This window comes from Falco punctatus, assembly GCF_963210335.1.
Source record: "Falco punctatus genome assembly, chromosome: 3".
Taxonomy (NCBI): Eukaryota; Metazoa; Chordata; class Aves; order Falconiformes; family Falconidae; genus Falco; species Falco punctatus.
Genome location: NC_137582.1, coordinates 80,022,360 through 80,044,454, shown reverse-complemented (window position 1 = coordinate 80,044,454; position 22,095 = coordinate 80,022,360).

The window sequence follows — 22,095 nt, the reverse complement described above, 5'->3', positions numbered from 1 at the left end:
AGTTAGTTGTGGAGAAAGTACTACCTGATTTTATTTTATTTCTGCTCTTTTCTCCTTTCTCTCATCTGTCCTACCTACCCTCCAACCCTTATTCAATATGGATCCCTAAGTGCCTGTTAGAGCCTCGTATCCATTTCTGTTCTTCCTCTGCCTTTGAGCCGTGACACCAAGCTGCTGCTTCTGCAGTGCCTGAGCTCCTGCAGGAGGAAGCATTGATTGTTCAGGGCAGGCTGTCTCTCTCCTTGCCTCTTTTGTATCAGATGGAGAGCGAGACAGAGGGAGCTGAAGCCCTGTGTTCAATATCGCCGCAGGTATGGTTCAGATACAGTGGTCATGGGATGCTGCAGCTCTCAAAGGCATGTAGTATAAAACACACAGAGAAATTTTGAATGATACAGCTGTAAATATCTGCTAAACACTTGTAAGATTGAAATCTGAGGTGTTTAACTTGCCCAAACTGGAGAAATGTATTCCATGAGCTGAGGAAACCTGGAGTTTCCTACCATGAAGTCAAATTCTCCCTGTTGACAATACTTCAGCTATTTTTCTTCTGTAATTAATTTTAAAGATCTTATCTTTGGAAGTTTAACTAAAATGTCAAAATGGCTACATTCTGTTAAGCCATAAGTGGCTTAAAATAAGGACTTGAAAAGGAAACTCTTGAGTAAGCCTGACTTAAGCAGCAACCCATTACTGACTATGCTTTCTGCAAATCTTGCACTCTACGCTGTAGTTGCAATCAAAGGATGCATAGAGTTGCGTGCTTTGAAACAGAATGCAAGTGGAGCTGCTTCATATAGCCTCCAATAAACTTTAGCAAAAATAAGGTTTTATTTTTATAATTATTAATCAAGATGCATTTATAGACATCTCTGTTCAGCATAAAATAATAAAGGTTTTTATATTTATGTCTTTGAAAACTGTTATGATTAGCCATTTTTTGTTGTAAGTGTCATAGTACATTGGAAGACGTAATAAGTGGCTTTATTTTACAAATAATGATATAAATAAAACTTTATCATATTAGCTCATTATCATTATGAAATGCAAATATTATGCAGCTGTCCACATATCTTCAGAGAATTTAGCTCATTTGTATATTTAACCAGACTTAACACATCAGTTACTTTTTCTGCAAACATAATGCTGTTTTTTTACTGCTTATTCAGTCAGCACAGTTTTGGCATGCTAAAAAAGACATCCCCTTCCTCCTTACAGTGATTCATTTATTCAGAATAAAAGGAAGCCATTATGTGAAAAAAATAGTTTTCCAACATGCATTTTCCATAATTCTTGCAAGAAATACGTACTTCATTTGTCTACTTACTGAGGATTTTATTAGCCTCCTCAGTCTTGCTTTAGACTTGGAGTATGCTACACTTTCTGCTGTCTTCATATGATATATTGTGATCAGTAAAAACTAATAATGTATGGGTCTCGTGAGAGCTACATGAGCTTGATGTGTGCCTGATAGTTGACTGTTTCAAATATGGACTTGTTATGGACCTAGGAAGGCTCACAAATTGTTGAGACAATGAATTCTGCTGTGGCACTTCTGCTGTCAAATTTTCTATTTGTCTTTGGGGCAACTTTTAACCACAAAATGCATGCTTCCTTTTTTGCAATGTATTTATCTATTTATTTATTTTAATACTTCACTTGTGCTTCTACAATAAAGTAAGTACTTGGTTAGCCATTCACAATTAATTTTGTAAGTATAAAAATATTTTTGAGAGGTTCAGTTTGGGCCATGCAAACTGGAACTAAGTGCTGGACTTCCTTCAACTGCAAACCTTTAATTTCATGGCATTAATAGGTGTATCTTAAAGATGAATCTATCCCTTTGTAAAGAGCAATATTAACATATAGAATATATACTCTCCAATATTAACATATAGGAGAGTAGAAAAAAGACTAATGAAACCTGAATGTTGCAGAAGATAAACTTTTCAATGTGGGGAATGATAAGGGAATCAGTTTATGTTCATGTATTCCCTCTTCTCTCTAATGCATTCACTCTAATGCATAAGGTAAATCAGGAATAAAACTAAGGTGCTTGAGCAGGGTGTTTAAAGAGTGTCAGGCTCAGTAGAATGAAGGTAATGACACTAGCATTGATCTCTCCTTTGACAGTATTACTTCTTATTGCTCAACACCCCTGGGGCTTTGCAAAAATCCTCTAGGTTTTGGGTTTTTTTTTCCTTCCTCTTCCATCTTCCCCTTTTACCCACACCATATTCCAGTTGTTGCTTCCCCAGAAGTGAGTTGCAGAGGGCTGCCCATGGCCAGCAGCTAAGCACCCACCCACCTGCTCACTCATTTCCCACCCCCAGCAGTAAAGGAGAGAGCACAGGAAGAGGAAAACCAAGAAAAATAATGGTCAAGATAAAGACAGTTTAACAAGTGGAGGAGAGGATAAAAGAAATGATGCAAAGGTAATCATTCATCACCTCCATAAGCAGACTGATGCCTGACTAGTGTAGGAATTCGGGCTACCTTAGAAGACAAAAGCCCTGAGGTTTTTTTATTGCTAAGCAATGGTACATGGTATGGAATATTCCTTTGACCAATTTGGTTCAGCTGCCTAACAGCTGAGGGATAGGAAGAGTGGCAGAGTGAGAAAAAGAGAATGCCTTGATGCTGTGCAAACACTGCTCAGCACTAGCCAAAACACTGGTGTGTTATAAACACTTTTAGTCACAAATCTGAAACATGGCTCTCTATAAGTAGTTACAAAGAAGGTTAATTCCATCCCAGCCGGGCCCAGTACATGTGATTGAAGAGCAGATTCTGTTTTGTTTTAAATACACCTGTGTTCATCTTGTTCCTTTCCTCTTCACAAAATACCTCTGGTTTTCTCTGCTTTGATAAGCTACTTGCAATGCATTGCTGCTGTTAAAGTTTGCACCATCCCTTCTGCTCCAGTGACAGGAGAAGAATCACAGTATAAGCTCCTTTTCCACAGCAGTGGGCAGATAGTTTCACATGATCTGATTATTTTTCTTGTAGGTACATGATCATCTTTTGGCCCCTTTCCAAATGCAGTGCTTCCTGGCAGCATCTCATGGTTCTTTGACAGAGTCAAGAGGTTTGTGGTAACAATGTAATTTTCCCACAGGGCATCTGTCAGTGCTAAGACAACCCTACATTTTAGAAAGAAGGAATCCTAAAGTCAGGAAACTGTTCTGTGAATGTGCAGCAGTCTTTATAGTCAATAATTATGAGGAAATAAGGGAGAAAGATATGAAAAAAATATTTTAATTTTGTGCAATGAGTGTAATTCTACCTGGGCTTCTTTTACCTCCCTCTGTGTTTGCTTGGTGTTTTTTTTTTTTTAATCCTGTGATGAAAGTGAAGCTGCTTTAGAAATTGTTGTCTTTTGTAGCTAGTGCTAGACTTGGAATAATACCTGTTAATTAAACTTTGTCTGAGCCAATATAACTTTCTGTGTACATGTAAAAGCACGATACTTTATTGTGCAGAGAAGAAAACATCCAGGCCTGCAAAAGTTTTTCTCATATTTGTTCTTATTGCTGGACATGCAAAGACCTGTGTGTTCAGTTTCTCTTTTCTCACTTTGAGAACGTTTGTGAACTCTGAAAATAACAGAGAAGAGTAACCTGCAGGTCAAACACTAGTTCAGGCTTTTCAGAACAGAGTTAAAGCACCTGGTGCTGAAAGAAGTATGAGTACATAGTAAGACAAAATGGTATTTAGTGCTTCCACCAATCACTTAAGTTGTAGCAGCAATATAGTACCAATAACATGCTCTTTCCCCCCCCCTTTCAACTTTCAGAATACTTTAGTTTATAGCGTGGAACAAAATGATCAAAATGCTGTTTGTACTTTGTCTGTATTTCAGGTAGCTTGATTTGACAGTTGTGTTTATCCCACCTGGGCAGAGCTCTGGTGGGAGCAGGCAGCCACCCCAGTGCTGGGCTGCTGGCTGTGCCCTGGTCTTATGCCAGTACTAGACGGTGGTAGTGAGCACTCCTGTGGGAGGTGTGCCCGCGTAGAGGAAACCCTCTGGTTAGGTACAGAGCTCTGGGAGGAGGTGAGTAGGCTGAGTATCAGGGAGTGTGTGTGAGAAAGAGAGAGATTACTGGAATTGCACACCACCTTCCCTGAGACAAGACACATGGTATGGACGGTTCCCTATCCTCTCCACCTGGCTGAACACAGTGACTCAGGGGATAGAGGGCAATGGCAACACGTCCTGCCCAGTGCAGCAGATGTGCCTTCTGTGAGACTATTCCACCTGCCCAGGTCCCCTTGCATAATAGATATGAGGTTCTGCAGGTGGAACAAAACGATACAACGGATGATGGTTCATCTAGCATGGAGGTGTCGCTGAGGTTAAGTTAACCTATGCCTTGTGTCAAAACTGCTTGCATAAAGAAAAAGACAGGTCATTGTCACAAGAGGCTCCCTTCTGAAGGGAACAGAAGACCCCACATGCAGACTGGACACACTTCTTAAGGAAGTCTGCTGCCTCCCTGGGGCCTGGGTTAAAAGATGTGAAGAGAAAGCTTCCTGCCCTGGTACAGTGCTCAGATTATTATCCATTATTAATTTTTCAGGTAAGCAGCAATGAAGTTGCAAGAAGGAGTCCTGGGGCAATCAAGAGAGAGACTTCAGGGCCCTGGGACAACTGGTTAAGAGATCAGGAGCACAAGTAGTGTTCTCCTCTAGCCTTCCAATTTCAGGGAATGTTGAGGGAAGAAACAAGAAGAGCCAGCAGATCAATACCTGGCTCTGAGCCTAACGTCACCAGCAGATTTTTGTGTTTTTTGATATTGGATGAGTTTATACAACACCAACCTGCTGGAAAAAGTTAGAGTACATGTGTCTCAAAATGGGAAAAAGATCTTTGCACAGGACTTAGCAAGGCTTATTGAAAGACCTTTAAACTAGGTTTGAAGGGGGGAAGGGATAAAACCAGTCTTGATAGATATAAGCCTGGGAGCAGCATAACCAGTGTTTTAGGGATGGTGTGCTAGTGAGGGCCTTTGGTCTGCCATCCCAGGTAGGGGACAGAGATCCATGTGGCAGAAAAAGATGCAAGGGTTATTGATGTGTTAGAAACCACAGAAGTGCCTGAGAATGGTCATGTAGGAATTAGGGCTTCTACCCTCAAAAAGATGGGGGGATCACTAGCCCAGCTAAAGTGCATCAACACCATTGCATGCAGCATGGACCACAAACAAGAGGAGCTGGAAGCCGTTGTGCAGCAGGAAAACTATGATATAGTTGCCATCTCAGAATCAGGGTGGGATGACTTGCACAACTGGATAGCTGCAATTGATGGCTATAAACTCTTCAGAAAGGACAGGCAAGGAGGGAGAGGAGGAGGGATAGTCCCCTATGTTAGGGAATGTTTTGACTGTCTAGAGCTTGATGATGGTGATGAAAGTGTTGAGTGTTTATGGGTAAGAATCAGGGGGAAGGCAAGAAGACAGATATCATGGTGAGAGACTGTTACAGACCACCTAACCAGGATGAAGAGGCAGATGAAATATTCTACAAGCATCTGGGACAAGTCTCAAGATTGCTAGCCCTTGTTCTCGTGGGGGATTTCAATTTACCAGATGTTTTGTGACCTTTGGAAGAAGGGGCTGGCAAGACAGGATGATTACAAGGATGTTGTGAAGTTATGATGGCAGACAATTAGAAGGGCCAAAGCCCAACTTTTGAAGTTCATCTGACTACTGCTGTAAAAGGCAAAAACAAATGTTTCTATAAATATGTTAGCAACAAAAGGAGGGCTAAGGAGAATCTCCACCCTTTATTGGATGCGGGAGGAAACATGGTAACAAAGAATGAGGAGAAGTCTGAGGTACTTAATGCCTACTTTGCCTGGTATTCAATAGTAAGACCAGTTGTTCTCCAGATACCCAGTGCCCCTGCTCGGGAAGAAAGCGTGGGGAGCAGAGTGAAGCCCCCATAATCCAAGGGGAAATGGTCGGTGACCTGCTACAACACTTAGGCACACACATGTCTGTGGGGCTGGGTGGGATCCACCCAAGGGTAGTAAAAGGAGCTGGTGGAGGAGCTTGATGAGCTGTGCTCTGTCATTTTTCTGCAGTCCTGGCTAACTGGAGAGTTCCCAGAAGACTGGAGGTTAGCCAATGTGATGCCCATCTACAAGAAGGACTGGAAAGAGGGTCTGGGGAACTACAGGCCTGTCAGTCTGACCTCAGTGTCAGGGAAGGATACTGAGCAGATTATCTTGAGTGCCATCATGTGACCTGCACAGGACAATGAGGTGATCAGGCCCAGCCAGTATGGGTTTATGAAAGGCAGGTCCTGCTTGACTAACCTGTTCCCCTTCTGTGACAAGATGACCGGCCTAGCGAATGAGGGACAGGCTGTGGATGTTGTTTACCTGGGTCTTAGTAAAGGCTTTGACACAGTTTCCCACACTATTCTCCTGGAGAAACTGGCTGCTCATGGCTTGGATGGGTGTACTCTTTGCTGGGTAAATAAACTGACTGGATGGCCTGGGCTCAAAGACTTGTGGTGAGTGGAATTAAATCCAGTTGGCATCCAGTCACCAGTGGTGTTCCCTGGGGCTCAGTGTTTGGGCCAGTCCTGTTTAATATCTTTATCAATGATCTGGACGAGGTGATTGAGTGCACCCTTAGGAAGTTCACAGATGACACCAATTTGCTGGAGGGAGCGTTGATCTGCTTGAGGTAGGAAGGCTCTGCAGAGGGATCTGGACAGGCTGGCTGGCTGGGCCAAGGCCAGCTGTATAAGATTCAGCAAGGCTCAGTGCCACATCCTGCGCTTGCTACAGGCCTGGGGAAGAGCGGCTGGAAAGCTGCCTGGCAAGAAAGGACCTGGGGTTCCTGGCTGACGGCTGGCTGGATGTGAGCCAGCAGTGTGCCCAGGTGGCCAAGGATGCCAACAGCACCCTGGCTTGTATCTGAAACAGTGTGGCCAGCACGACAAGGGAAGTGATTTTCCCCCTGTACTGGGCACTGGTGAGGCTGCACCTCGAATGCTGTGTGCATCTTTGGGCCCCTCACTGCAAGAGGGACGTAGAGGTGCTGGAGTGTGTCCAGGGTAGCGAAGCTGGTGAAAGGTCTAGAGATTAAATCTTATGAGGGGTGGCTGAAGGAACTGGATCGTTTAGCCAGGAAAGGAGGAAACTCGAGGGATCTTATTGCTCTCTACAAGTACCTGAAAGGAGGTTGTAGCAAGGTGTTGGTTTCTTCTCCCAAGCAGTAAGTGATAGGACAAGAGGAAAAGGTGTCAGCTTGTGCCAGGGGATTTTTACATTGGACATCAGGAAAAAAATTCTTAAAATAAAGGATTGTCAATGACTGGAAGAGGCTGCCCAGGGAAGTGGTTGAGCCACCATCCCTGGAGGGATTTAGAAGACATGTAGATGCAGTGCTTAGGGAGGGACATGGTTTAGTGATGGACTTGGCAGTGCTAGTTTGATGGTTGGACTCAATTGTCTTAAAGGTCTTTTTCAACCTGAATGACGCTATCATTTTATTCTATGATTCTGTCAGCTCCAAAGGTCGGTATATTTTTAGCAGTTGAGCTGCATATTTTCATGATAATAGTGTACTAGTTCCTCTTGATTTTTTTTTGTATTTCATTCAACGTACTTTTGTAATCAGCTGGTCCACATCCTTAAGGTTTGTGTTCTCATTCAGTATGTGAGGAAGTTTACAGGTTGTCACTATTTTTTAATAGTAAGCAAATTAATCTCTTAAGAAAGGTGCTCAGGTGTGGTCACAGCTAGCTGCATAAAATCTTAGTTATGTGTAAGTGGATTACTGTGGTAGGAATTTGTAGACCTATATATAGACAAGTAAATTCTTATTCAAGTATTTATGGACTCAGTCTGTAAATGCAGAGTTTGTAATAATGGCTGTGAAAAATCACAGCTCCTGCATGGATGTCCCAAAAGTATTCAGTGCTAAAGACTTCTGGATAGTTTACAGAGGGCAGTTTGAGTGTCAATAAAGTTTTTTTTTTCCATTTGCATCTATAAACATGAGATTAGACTGCATAATTACTTTCTTTTATAAAGCTTGTAAAGCCTTTAGACTTACAGAGAAGCCCTTGGCCTCATTGAGATGATATGCTGTTATGATGGCCATAGCTTTGCAGCAAAGGAGGAAGTATTGTGTGCATCCAGATAGGGGCTTCCTCCGCATGCCCTGCCCCTCGAGGGATATGTAATGACAGGCAAAGAGATGCGAGGGATGTGACAAGGACTGGGATATGCATACTGTGATTTAGGAGACCAAGGCTCTATCTAAATTCAGTAGAGATCTCTGGCAAAAGATCCTTCAGGGAAGGATGTGGAAGCAGGACAGCTAGGGAGAAATCCTTCTCCTTATTAATACATCTAACTTCTGCCAACCTGCGTCTTCAGATGATAGCCTGTATGTGAGCATAAGGGTGCAGTGAATGGTATTTTAGAGAAATAAGTACAAATTAGTTTCACACTGTAGTTTTCACTGGGGTAGTGGAACTGTGTCAGGGGACTAAAAGCATGAAAAGTGAAGTGCTTGGGGTGCACCCCATCCCACTTCCAAAACTGCTGTTGTAGAGGATTTGAGTGCACTTCAGGATGGCTGCAGCAGTGTACTGTTCCTGTTTTACTGGCTGAGTAAAGGCTTTACTGTGTATTAAGAGAATATATTAATTTTAAAAGTAGATAAGACAGGTCTTTAATTAGAAATTTTGCATAAGAAAAAAACCTAAGGAATTAAATTACTTTTATCTTTAATTGCAACTGAAGTTTCTGTTTGGTGTGATCTGCAAGGAAACCACAGTGATATTTTCACTAGCTCAATTCTTGTTCCCCTTACTTGGCTACCTACATGGCGAAGTCCAGGCAAGAAAGTGTTTCTTCCCTTTCCAAAGCTTGAAAACTTTAGGAAAGCTCTGGCTCTAAAGTGGCCGGTCTGTATCCTGTTTACTGTTCTGTATAGGATAGATAGATTTAAACTCTTACTTTCTTCTCCTGTGGTGAATTTTGCATATTCCTGTTTTTGAATTAGAGAAAATATTTAAGCATTTTCTAGGTATGTTATTTTATGGTTTCATTTTGCCCTTAGTTTCCAGGAAGCCACATTAAATGCAAATAATTTTCCTTTATTTGCAATAGGTCAAACTAATTTAGCTAAAGTTCACACCCATCTGCATGGAAGATTATTGTAAACACAATAAAATTCAAAGGTCATTTCTGTGACTGAAAGAGGATCAAAGGTGCTTTCTGTGCTATTTTAATCCACTTCAGAGAGTTGTAATGAATTTAGTAAAGGGTGAAAGTCCAAGGCTTTCACTTGCTGTTGTCCTTTGTTTAACTATTAACTATTCACTGGTCTATCATTAAAACATGTTCAATGGTGAATGAAGGAGAATTTGGCAAGGGGAACATAGCTGGAGTGTAAGACCTCCTGATGTATGCTGATTTTTTTGATATGTTTCATCAGTTGAACAGTAGCAGCTTAGAAAGCAGAAGTCAATCTTTCCCCTGATTATGAAGCCTAAATACTTACAGCCCATTGCAAAAGTAAATGCTGATCTCTAGAGTCAGAGTGGAAAATCATTGTGCTTTTCACAGTTTCCAAAATAATCTTGAATAACAGATCTGTACATGAAACCTTGAAATGTTTCCTGGTGCTTAAAGAGAGATATGCCTTGCTTGGTTTCTCTAAAAAGGTAATATTGCCATGTTTTTCTTTTACCTATCAGAATATTTGCTGGTCTAGCCCAACTGAGTCCGTTTGAAGCAATCTAAGTGGAGGTTAAGTCAAGACACTACTCTTAGGTTAAAGAAGTGACCTGAATAGTGAATACATTTGGCTTACTATCTGCAGGAAATGATCTCTTCAGAAAGTTTGGTCAGCAGTTTGATAGTACTGTAAATGAAGATGCCTTGTTGATGTAATACCTAATGTAATTTTTTTATCCTGTCCTGAACTGATCAATTGCGCTCTAGTTATTTGGAATGGTTCTTAACTCTAGTTTCTATAATGTAAACTTGCAGTGATTTGTTATATTGCCCCATCAAATCAGTTAACATAATTAAAATACATTTGTTGAAGAGCAAGGAATTACAGAGAAATACTTAGGTATACTGTTTTCCTTTTTCATTTAGTTTTGAGCTATTGCAATGACTTCTGGTTCTGATTTCATTATGGCAATGTGTTGCAAAGCTGCTGAGCTCTGGTAGCCGATCAGAACCATGGAATGAGAGAGGGGTATGATATTTTGGTTATGGGGCTGGTGCAGTTTGCCCTGATTCTCAGATCTTTCAGTGTCCTGTTTAAAAAAAAAAAAAAAAAAAAAAAAAAAAAAGGTTTGCATTATTTGGTTTGACTGTGCTACAGATACTGTATACCATTTTCCATTTCTTTTTCAAAGGTAATAAAATTATAGCTATGGACCTATATAAGGACAAAGTACCCTTCTACATCCCCCCATGCCCCCTACCCACCCACCCCCACCCACCTACCCCCAAATAAAATCAGAACAGCCAAGCAAACAATAAGAAAACCAAACCCCCAAACTCTGTCTGAAGTGAAAAGAAAACCATGATTTAATGAAAGCCCTGAATCTTCTTCTGAGTTCATCTGACTTACTAATGAAAGACTTGGACTACACACTCATACATAGATTAATAGGGAAATCTCATTCCTGATGTAGAAAGATTGCTGCAGCATGTAACTTCTCCAACTACTGAAATGCTGGTCGAAATTGTCCCGTTCAGCTGATTAAGTCCATTGCAAAGAAACTAGCAATATTTCCATGGGAAAACACAGACTCTATCAATAAACTTTCTAAGCTTTATGCTACTGCCCATAAGGGAATTACCCCCTGAGCAGATGAGGCAATTAATCTCTGTTTCTGTCCTTTCACTGGGAGACTTCTGGCTGCAGTGAACAAAGCCCTTTAAAAGCAATAAAAAGGGTTGCTCCCTGACTGCTGCTACAGAAATTTATAGGTTATTGTCCACAGAAAGTCATTTCCCAGTGGACTGTCTCTTTTCACTGATAGCCTTTAGAAATTGCAAGAACCACAAAGCATGTGCCTACATATGCCCTGTGCTGCTCTATGAATGCAGCATGTTAGTATTCTGCAAGAAATCATGTGCAATACTACATTATATTTGGATTATTATACAAGCCAGATCCTGAAAGTATGAAATGAGGATGCTAGTAAATGTGACAGCTTAACAACAACAGTATCTGATTTCACATTAATTTATCTCTTGTGGAGAGCAGATATATTTTTTTTTTTAGACACATCTGTATTCCTCAAAGAAAACCAATTCAAGTCGAAAGAAAGTTTGAGTGCCAGGAAGAAGATCATTAGGTGTGATAAATGCATGTCTGAATGATCTTAGTGTGCCTGCTGAAGGGAAGAATGTCAGAGAAGACTGGCATTTAAAATTAAAAGTTTTCAGTGCTGAAAAGTTTCTTGTTGACAATACTAGTGACAACCAACATGTGTCAGAGCTATCACTGAAAAAGCTGTAATTTTTTTTTCCTCTGATGCTAAAGCCCTTTCTCTTGGGAAGTAAAATGGCAAGTGCATTCTGGTGTGATTAGAAGTAAATGCTTAATTTAATTAACATTAGCTTTGCAGGACAGAATCCTGTGTAGGGTAGATAGATCAAACTTTATTGGAGGAGTTTGCATGTGGTACTTGTCCTGTAACTCTGTTTAAATTAGCGGGTTAAAGTTTCTTATAGTTCCTCTTAATTTGACCTGTGAAAAGAAAAGGACACTTAAAAGCATAAGAGGTCAAGATACTCAGTATTTTATATTTATTTATGTATTCCCCACTGGGTGTTTAAGTCCAGTTAGCTTCATGGAGCCTGAGTTACCATAGGAGTATTTGGCACTGTACTGAAGTGTGAAAGAATCTTTCATGTTAATCATCCAGATGTTTGTTGGGTCACAAATGAAGAATAAGGAAGTTCTCAGTTAATGGGTAGTGTTTCCAGTCCCACCAGTGCAATTTAACTTACCTGAGTTACACCAGTGACACTAAATGCAAAAGTAGGTAAATGGAATTACTTCAAGAGATGCTCAAAACATTAAAGCTGATTTTTTGTTGCAGTCTTTTCACTTGCAACTTATGAACAACTTCCATTTTTCAGTAACGTTCAGTGATCTGTAATATTTTAAAGTTGTCTGGGTCTGTTGTTGCGTATGTTCTTATGCTGCTTGACTTTTAACATAAGAAATGAGACATACCAAACCATGTTATCCTCTAATTATCGTTTGAGGAACTAGCCTGATAGATGCCATGTTTCAGTCCATTTGCCTTGGTGGTTGACCCATAGCTGTGGAATTTGATCCCATTCAATATAGGATTCTAGTTAACAAACTTATTATTTTTATGGGATTGAATTGGGAGGACCATGTACATTTTATGGTTAGAGAATTTAAGTTGGATTAGAGAAACACTGTGTATGATTTTTTTTTTTTTTTAATATGCATCTTGAAAGCTTGATGCCCTTTCATGTATATTGGAGAATGATTGATAGGTGAATAGTGTAAACTGGAAGAGTAAACACAAATTTATTTAGTCATAGTACTCAGTGCATAATATGGCTTTTTGAAAAGTTCCTACAAGCAGCTAGGACTCATAATAAACAATTGCTTGCAATGTAGGTCCAGGCTAGCTACATGGCTGGTGCCTTTGATGAATGTGGATATATGTCCTCCAAACATATCAGTCATGGATATAACCTGCCTGCATGTATGAGCAGTGTACAGTTTGACTGCTCTTCTCTGGAGATGAAAAATCCCTCCTTGGCTGCAAAGCAGCAGTCTGTTTTCTGTTTTGACAGTCACTGCTTCCTCAAAGTTGTGTAGCTGAGACTTGTTTGTTGTGTTACTTCTCAAGCTTAGTCCTTTAACAATTACTTTATTGCCTGCTTTTGGCCTCGGTCAAACAGCAAGACAAAGCTGAAACAGACAGAAGTCATATACAGTATAGTGTCCTTGGGAAATCCAGTGACTAGGGGTTTTACTGTTTCAAAATGATACTAATCTGAAATGGTCTGTGCAAACTGTCTCTCCTGGAAGCTTCATATATTATGTCAGAAATCTGAATGAATACTCATGATTATTCAATTACCTGGATACTTTGAACTGAAACAGCATTAGTAACTGTATTTCTATCGGAAAGCTGCTTAAACATCAAATTTCGTTGCAGCTCATCCACAAAAAACCCCAAAACCACCCCCCACCGCCAAAATACCCCCACAACCAAAACAAACTAAAACCCCATACAAAAAAAGCCAACGAAATCAAACAAAAAACCCGAAAAACCAAGCCAAGCATGGTAGTCAAGCTGACTCAGTCTCCTTAAAATATTCTTTTACAGATACCAGTGTTGAAAACGGAGGTAATTTTTTGGATTCAACAATTATCCAAGTTACATTTTTTTTCTTTCTGACAGGAGTATTATTTTCAGTTTAATATTATTTGTATTTAAGAAATACATAGCAGATACCTATCTACTTACCTACCTATCTAAACTATCTATCTATATATTTATGCTTTGGGAATAATCCTATAGCAAGTGAGATGTGCCCCAAAATGAGAAATTATGTGAGAGAAAGCAATTAAAACTGGAACTAATCAAGTATAATGCCAGTTAGTACAGCAAGAAATAATTTGAGTTTTACAATCTGTTCTGGTGTTGTAAAACTCACTGAGGGGGCTGATATGGAGAGCAAGATATTTTCTGCGGCAGAGTCCAAGTAAAATGATGGTACTGATAGTAATTTGTAGGGCTGAGACTACTTTCCTGGGGGTATCTGACCCTCTGCTGTTGTCTTCTCTTCCATGCTTCAACCTTAAAGTATCATGAAGTGCCACAGAGAGTAATTTGCTCACTTCCAGCTTTTTCCTAGGTGGCAAGGCTGCTGTCATCTGTCAGCACAGAAGAAAGAAGATGATGAAATTTAAATGGACAGCTTAAATGTGATAATTTTACTTGCATCTGTCTTCCATTGTGTTTTCCATGCCAGGTATAGCTCTTTCCCTGATGAATAAAGTCAGAGTAAAAATTATTTAACAAGATGTGCATTTTGAATTTGATTCTTATTTTGAAGCTAATTTAATAAAGCATCGCCACTAATTCTGTGGAGGTTCTTTTTGTCATTAGTATTGTTCTTCGGAGGCATAGCCAAGAGCAGATTAAAAATAAATTTCTCAGTATAAATAACAAGAAATTGAAATATCTGATCTGGTAAATTCACTTGGAAATTTAGGTTTTCCAAGTTTATCTGACATGTAACTTCTTAAATAACCTCTTGCATTTAAAATGTTAATAGCTTTTATATAATTGAGTTTGAAATAAACAGACTTCTTCCATTTTTAAAAGAAAAACTTTGAACTTTAAGTTCTAATGCAGGCTGTTGATCAGTTTTCTTCCACTGGGACCATAATTTTAATAAAGCTACTCATTTTATAGAATATAATTTAGAAAAGAAAGGAGCAGTCTTTTGTGAATAACTTCATTGCTTATTTTTCAAACTGTGGTTTGAAACTAAGTTTAAGTTGAATTTGTTTGCTTTTCCACTGGCTTTAATGAGAGAGGGGTATACACATAAATTGTCTTGCATCCTGAAAGTTCCACCTAATAATACATGTATAGAATGTGTGATTTCATGCATTGCTGACCAGAACAAGATTAAAATTGGAAGTTTGTTTGTTTTTTTGTTTGTTTTAGAAAAGAGAAAATTAATTTATGACAGGAGTCATCTGTGCATTATTTTTATTCTTCAGCAAACTGTTCCATTAAGAATATCTGCTGGTTTTGGTTCAGAATTGGGGTATCCCTCACCTAGTTCTTTGAAATGATACTGAATCAACAGCTTAAATTGTTGAGAAAAAGAAAGCTTATTTAGTGTGAGAGAACCTTGAGAACACTTTGAAAGATTTATGGATATTCTACTCAAACTATCTTATCTTTGGCTTTATGAACTTAAAACCAATTTAAAAAAAAAAAAAATAATCCCCAAAAGTGCAATGCGAAGCAAGCACATGTGCTCTAGGAGTTCAGTGAAGGAAAGCAGAGGTAAAAAAATCTCCCAGCTGCTGTGTGGAAAGCAAGGAGTGAATGGTTAAAAAGTAAAGGAAACTTGTGGGGATGTACTTACTAAATATTTCACAGAGTAAATGACATATGAAAAGATAAATGCAAGGCCATTCAGGATTCATTTGCACAGACACTGCTACCAATCATCTAGGTATGTTTTCAGGTTTTAACGAAGTTTTTTTCTGCTGGGAAAAAATGTGTGCGCAACAGTAGGCAGAGTGAATGCAAATGAATGTTAGCTATCAGCAGGAATGTTTTACATCAGTTTGTCCTGTGTGCTAAGGAGTTGTGTGTGTTGGTGTTTCTAAAGTGATACCTTCTGTCAGTAACCAAGAAAGAAAGCATTTAGTTGGTTGATGTTTTGCAGTCAGTAAAAATCATCTGGACCTTATAATTAAAGTATCTAGGGGGGAACCTGAGAACCACTGATGCCTCTTTTTTTTAGGAGAGTGGATAACTGAAGCACTGTGCTAAAACCTTCTGATCCAGCCACTGCTTGTGGAGACTGGCCTTCCAGCAACTGCTGCCATACTTAATTCCTCTAGTGATCTTTCAGTGATCTTTCCTAGCAGGGGTGAAATAATTCATTAAAAATAGATTAATTCTGTAGCATTAAACTTAACCATTTGTTTGTTTTATGCCAATTACAAGGTGGATTACTGCATTTTATCTGTTCAAATTATTAAAAATAACATTTTGAATGAAAAGATACCAATGTGTATTTAACATGAAAAATGAACAGCATATGTCTTCAGTTGACCTCTAATTTCGTGTTATAGAGACATGAATGAAAGGATTACATGACTTTTGTTATGGAGTAATGATATCTAGTTATATATCAGAATCATACAGTACCTCTCAACAAACAATTGACAGGGTGTAAAACATGATGCTTGTAAAACAATTAAAGCAGGGTGTAAAAGATGATGCTTAAAGACAAGTACATAATTGCAGGTTATTTAAAAAAAAATAAAATTTTTGATAAAGCCATCTCGTGCCTGATGGTAATTCGTCAACAGTTTAATGGCTGCACAGGCAACATAGATGTATGGGGTTTCAGTTACATATTGGAAAATACTGACATCAGGAGTATCCAGAAAAGAAAAATACTCATGAATTTAACCTTGAATGCTGAGCTATCTTTATGAACTCTTATGCCATTTCTCTACTTGCCTATGCACTTCATCATTTAAGCCCTAAGGTGAGCACATGTTTAGATCTGTCGTGTGTTATGATGAGTTTTGGGTTTTTTATTGTGCTTTATTTCCTGAGTGAGGTGAAAGGGTCTGACTCAGAACTCAAACCAATGACTTCCTGCATTGCTTTGATTCCACACTTGTAAATTTGCCCTTCTAAATTTCTATCTGTGGTAACTGCTGTGAAAACCTAGCAATGATTTACGTATTAAAATTGCTTCACACCTCATTGTCTGTCTCCTCTCCATCATGAAATTCAAGAAATTTCCCATGGATTGGTTTTGTGGGTGATTTTGCTGCTTTAAAGCAAGCAGCAGGTCCCAGGAGTACCCCAAGCCTTGAGACACTTGCACTGCTTTGGTGTTTTTGTTTTTGCTTTTGTTTGTTTGTTTGTTTTTTTTTGTTTGTTTTCTTGTTTTTTGTGTTTTTTGTTTTGTTTTGTTTTAACCCAGGCAAGAAAAAACAACATTATTCCTTCAGTAAAGTAAAATGCTGCATACTCCCACTGGTGTTCTGGATGGGCTTTGATTAGCAAGTTCCCATCCTTTCTCTCACAAGCTGCTGCTCTCCTGCAAGACTTTTCCACCCTTTTTGGTCTTCTTTCTTAGTTCTTGCTCTTTTTTTCCCCTTTCTTTGTGTGGCAACTGCTACGGCTTTGTCCTTCACCAGTGACAGAAGGACACTTTTCCATATGCCAGCAAAGGTGATGACCTACTTCTGGTAAATTTTACAGCAAGCAATCCTGACTGCTGTGGTGCTAACTATAGCATTCAGAGGAAGCAAGGAGGATGTTTAAATCAATTGCAAAATGTAGATGTGAGGCATTCATTGTAGTCATTCAGAGTCATTCTGATAAAATTTTGTTTATGTAAAGCTCTGTTGGAAATGGTTCCAGTTTTGATGAAACATAAGGGGAGAGGGAAGGTGGCTTGTTTTCGTAGTTAGAAAATAGGTCAGAGGCTTGTCTCTGGAATTTCAGTATATTAACTGTATTTCCAGGTTTCTAATCTCTTGGTCTCAAATATCAATGTGACTTTTTATTGCTGTACATCTCTGTGAATTCAGCTGTGTTATGCTGAGTACCTTTCTGTTTTTTCTAAGAGTTTTACTCTCCCCATCCACAGTCTATTTCAAACATAACTGGCAAGGCAGGAACATATTTAGTATTCAAATCTTTCCTGTAAACTGCTCTTTTATAGAGGTATCTGTCAAAAATTAACTTTGACTCATCCTGGCTTGTAAATATTTGTATTATGTGGTTGGAAGCTCTTCATAAATGAAAGTGTTCAGTGCTATTATTTATTCTGGTCAATTATATTAGCTCATCATTTTTTTTTTTTCTACATTCTGTTTATACTGGTGATGGGGAGCAAAAAGTAAACCAACGTGTTTAAAACAAAGTCAGGGTGACTCAAGGGAAGGGGGTACAAAGTCATGCCGATGTCACTGAGTACTGTACACCCAGCCTTACAGACTGTGGGTGGCAGTGCAGATGACCTCACATCAGTCATGAGGAACAAACAGATCTGATGCTTTTAAATAGTCAGGTGTCTTCCTATGATGATTTATTTTGTTGGCACAGAAGTTTTTGTCCAGAAATGGAGGATTAAAGTCAGGGTGTCTTGCTGTTGTAGGAAGAGAAGATAGTTATAGGTCATAACTATTTGACCAAAGGAGAGTGTTTGTAAAAGACAATATCATTTAGATTGATCACCTCTCTGGGTTGTTATCCTGATAAACAGCAGGAACACGCAAACATTCACAGGAGAAGAAGGCAGAGAGGTCAGAGCTGAGGCACAGGAACTGGAGCTAGAAGTTATGTATTTAATTCTTGTCTGTGAAACAGCTCCAGCATGAGCATAAAGTGCTCACTTGCTGGTTGTGCCGTGTGTCCTGGAATGAAGAGATAGCATTAATAGCTGCTTTACAGGATTTATACAAAGCTAAATTTCTAGGTGTTTGCATCTGCCATCATGATTAACAAGAAGCTCAGTGCAAAAATAAGTAATCCTGCTGATATCTTGTGCAGAAAGGAGGAACGGTTAAACAAATCCAACTGCAATAATGTATCTGCAGTTACATCCCAGCTAAGAATTGTGACTTGAAATTCACATTGCTAAAGCTGTCTTTGTTTATAGTACTCGTTTCTGTGAAGCTGAGCACTTGCTGCTGCTTTAATTGCTTAATAATTTAAAGGTTCTCATTTATTTGTACGATTGCCTTTCCTTCCTTCCTTGGTGTTAATTGCAAGAATGTTGTGATATTATTCCTTTAAAGTGATACTTGTCATACGGCATTATCCTAGTATTTCTGTTGTTCAGGAAATACTACTTTTTTAGAAGACTTTTTAAAAGTTTTAAAGACATGTTAAAGGTTGTGTTAACTTGCTAGGAACAAGGTTTTTGACAGAAGTTATCTAACATACCTGATATCTGTGCTTCTATTATCTGGAATTCAGCAACAAACAAGTGTAGGAAATGCAGTGTGATTTTCTGTAAGACTAACATACTTATAGCCTTCTCAGACCTGGGAAGAGAACATCCTGACAATATGCTAATTTTTATTTCACAGTAATGCATAGTCATGCTATGGAACAGCCCCAGCTGTTTTTCCTTCATGTTTACCCACCTGTTTAGCATCCCACTTTATAGTTCTTTAGCTAACATCCTACTAAGTTACTATGCTTCAAAATCTTTCTTTTTGATTCTGAGCAGAAGCAATGAGAACAAACTGTTATCTCCACAGTGACTTTAAATCTCCAGCATTGCTATGCAGACTCTAATCTCTGCTCAGCCCTGTTTTGCATTGTTTGCAGCGTATAGCGGATATTTTTAGGGAAAATTTTAGACATGCATGCATCTCTGAAGATCGTCAAATTTGCTTTCATGTTGCCAACAGTGGGAAGAAGTTACCACATATACACACACACACACTACATGTACATAAACATTTTTACACATTTAAGATGCAGAGACTTCTTATTGGTTTCTGGATCTAATTAGACATAATTAGATGAAGAAATCTTTGAGTAGTAAAACAAATGAAAGATTTCTTTTACAGTTTATCCTATACTCACTAGCTGCAGTAATCTATTATCATCTACAATTTCTTCCTCTCCCCTTGCACCACCCTGTATTCATCTCTTCAATAAATCTCTATGGTCTTAATTTATACCATCTAATTCCCCAATTACCTTCCATGTCCTTTGTTCCCTTGCTACAATATTTGCAGCTATTTCCTTACCTACCTTCATATGAGCTACTGACTCTACAAGAGGAGTAAGTGCTGTGGCTTTTCAAAGCAATACAGTTGCCAGTTGACCAACTGGTCTCTGCTGTCTTCAACCACAGAGGTTAGCTAGAATGAGTCATAGCATTGTTTTTCCTCCCAGTGGAAACCTTAAACTTAATTCCACTCCTTTCTCAAATTCAGTGGAAATTGGCAAGTTTTAATAAAGGGGCTGATAACTGTAGCCATGCAAGGCTCACTTTTAGAGAGTCAAGCTAACAATAGTTGAAGTCTTTATTGTCAAAACTGAAATATTTAGGAGAATCAGATTTACCAATGAATTATTGTGTAAGTTAAAGATGATGAAAGAAGCACTATCAGAACAGTAGCAATGCAGATAGTTGTGGGTGTTTTGTTTATTTGGGTTTTTTTTGGCAGTTAGTAAACTGATAGTAAACAAATGAGCCAAGTATGACTGGATTGTCATGGACCTGTAAGAATGTTCTTTCTTGACCTTGAGCACTGTCTCCCTGACAGATCTGGTAGTTTTACTGTCAGCTAAAGACAGGAAGAGTCTCATAAATGATCAAATTCTTTTTATAGTGGAAAATTATACACAAAGTATTTGAAATCTTCTACTGTATAAAGTGATATAATACATACACTATATGAATGCTATAGGTAGCATAAGATACGAATCTGTAAGGTTATATAAGTGATAGCAGACTCTAGAAAGATTCCAAATGAAAGATTTATGTGATGTCTAATATGGATGCTACCTGTAAATCTTACCTAGATGCGCAGAATGATGTGGGCTGGAAGGCAGTTCTGGAAATGATTTGGTGTAAATTTCTTGTTTATAGCAGGGCCAGCTCCAAAGTTAAAACCCACTTTGAAGTACTGCCATGCCAGTACTTGTGAGGAAAAGGTAACAGTCCTCCATCACTAGGAAATCCACTGGAAGGAATGTGGAAGTTGAAAATGAGAGTTTTCTTACTTCATTCCTTCTGGAGAAAACAAAGGAACTGAGAAGCTACCAATTATTAGTTGAATAGGCAGCTATTTGTTTAATAATTTGAGCAGATCCTGAGATCTGGCATGCAATTAAAGTGAAACTGTTCAATAGTAAGTCTTTGTTGTTTATTTTGGCATCCAGGTCAGCTGTTTTGTAGGCATTCATATTCTTGGACTGTTCTCTTTGCTGTAAATCAGTGTGAGGCCAGTGGTCCAGAAACTGAGAAGTTTCATTTTCATCCAAGATGGCTTTTACTGACTTGAGCATGTTTATCTCAATGTGAGTTAAGAAAAGGTCAAGAGATGGGGCTCTAAGAAGAGTAGAAGACCTTTTCAATGACAAATATGAAAGCAGATTATTTACTCTTAAGATCTCCTTCCTCTTGCAGTCATTCTTTAGAGCTGCAAGGTGTTAATATACTACCCTAGTCATAAAGTATAGCTAGTGCTTCCGATACATAGGAAACCTATGTATACCCTTTTGGAGAATGGATGAAATATGTCTTATTCCTCCTTCAAGAGCAATAAAGCAGGCTGATGTGCCCTTTTGGCTGGAAGAAATCCTAATATAACTCCCTCTGCGTCTCATTAATACCAATACAGGGTTCACAAGGGAGTGGGCAGCTTAACTGTGACAATCCCTAAGGCTTGGATACGCTTACTCCATAGAAATTTCTTTGCTTTGAAAATGTAGATTGCTGAAACTATTATTTATGTGTCAAATTTTTTTTAGTGAAAAAGAAATCAAATGTTGATATGCACTGAAGATAGGTTGTTTATGAAAATACTAACTTGGAGCTATATGCTAGCAAAGAAGTTTTTAGTGAGTTTTTCTGCAAAATTTCCCATATAAATAGAAGTAGAGTTTTGGCATTACCTGGTTTCCGCTGTTTTGGTTGGGTTTTGGTTTGGTTTCTTTTTAAAGCATGCTCACTCCTTTGCATTTTCCTGTGGAATCTATGTTGAAAATTGGGTTGTGGGTTATTTCACATTTGAGCATGTACACTATTGCTTTTAGACAGCTTTTAGTGCTGCAAAATAAATTTACATTAAAAAAATTCTACATTTATGAAGACTTTAATCTTTTCACCACCTAGCAACCTTGTTTTCTGTAAATATCCCATTGATTCAGTGTGAATGGGGGCTTGCTAAAACTGCAGAGGTAGGAGATTCTCCAGGGTATGAAGAATGACTTTTTCCTGTACTGTTTGTATTAGAAAAATCTTTTTTGAAGTTCACATTATGTCCTACTTAAAGTGCATCCAGATTAAGAAGTCTCCAGAAACATTTGCTTTGTTGCTTGGTTGTGACTTTTAAGCACCTTTAGACCTTACAACTTTGCTGATTCCTGTTAGGGTCATTTTAAGCCTGTGTTTGGGGTTTTTTTGGATGTCAAGGCTGGGAGTTTATACTGGAACTGGTACCACCTTGTTTATCCAGCATAGAACTGTGATGAAGTAAGACAAAGAATATGTAAATCATATACCAGTTTCTTGTTACTTCTCTGAGTGAAGTGTAACCATTTTAGTAATGGAAGCATTTTTTATTTGCTTTCCAGAAA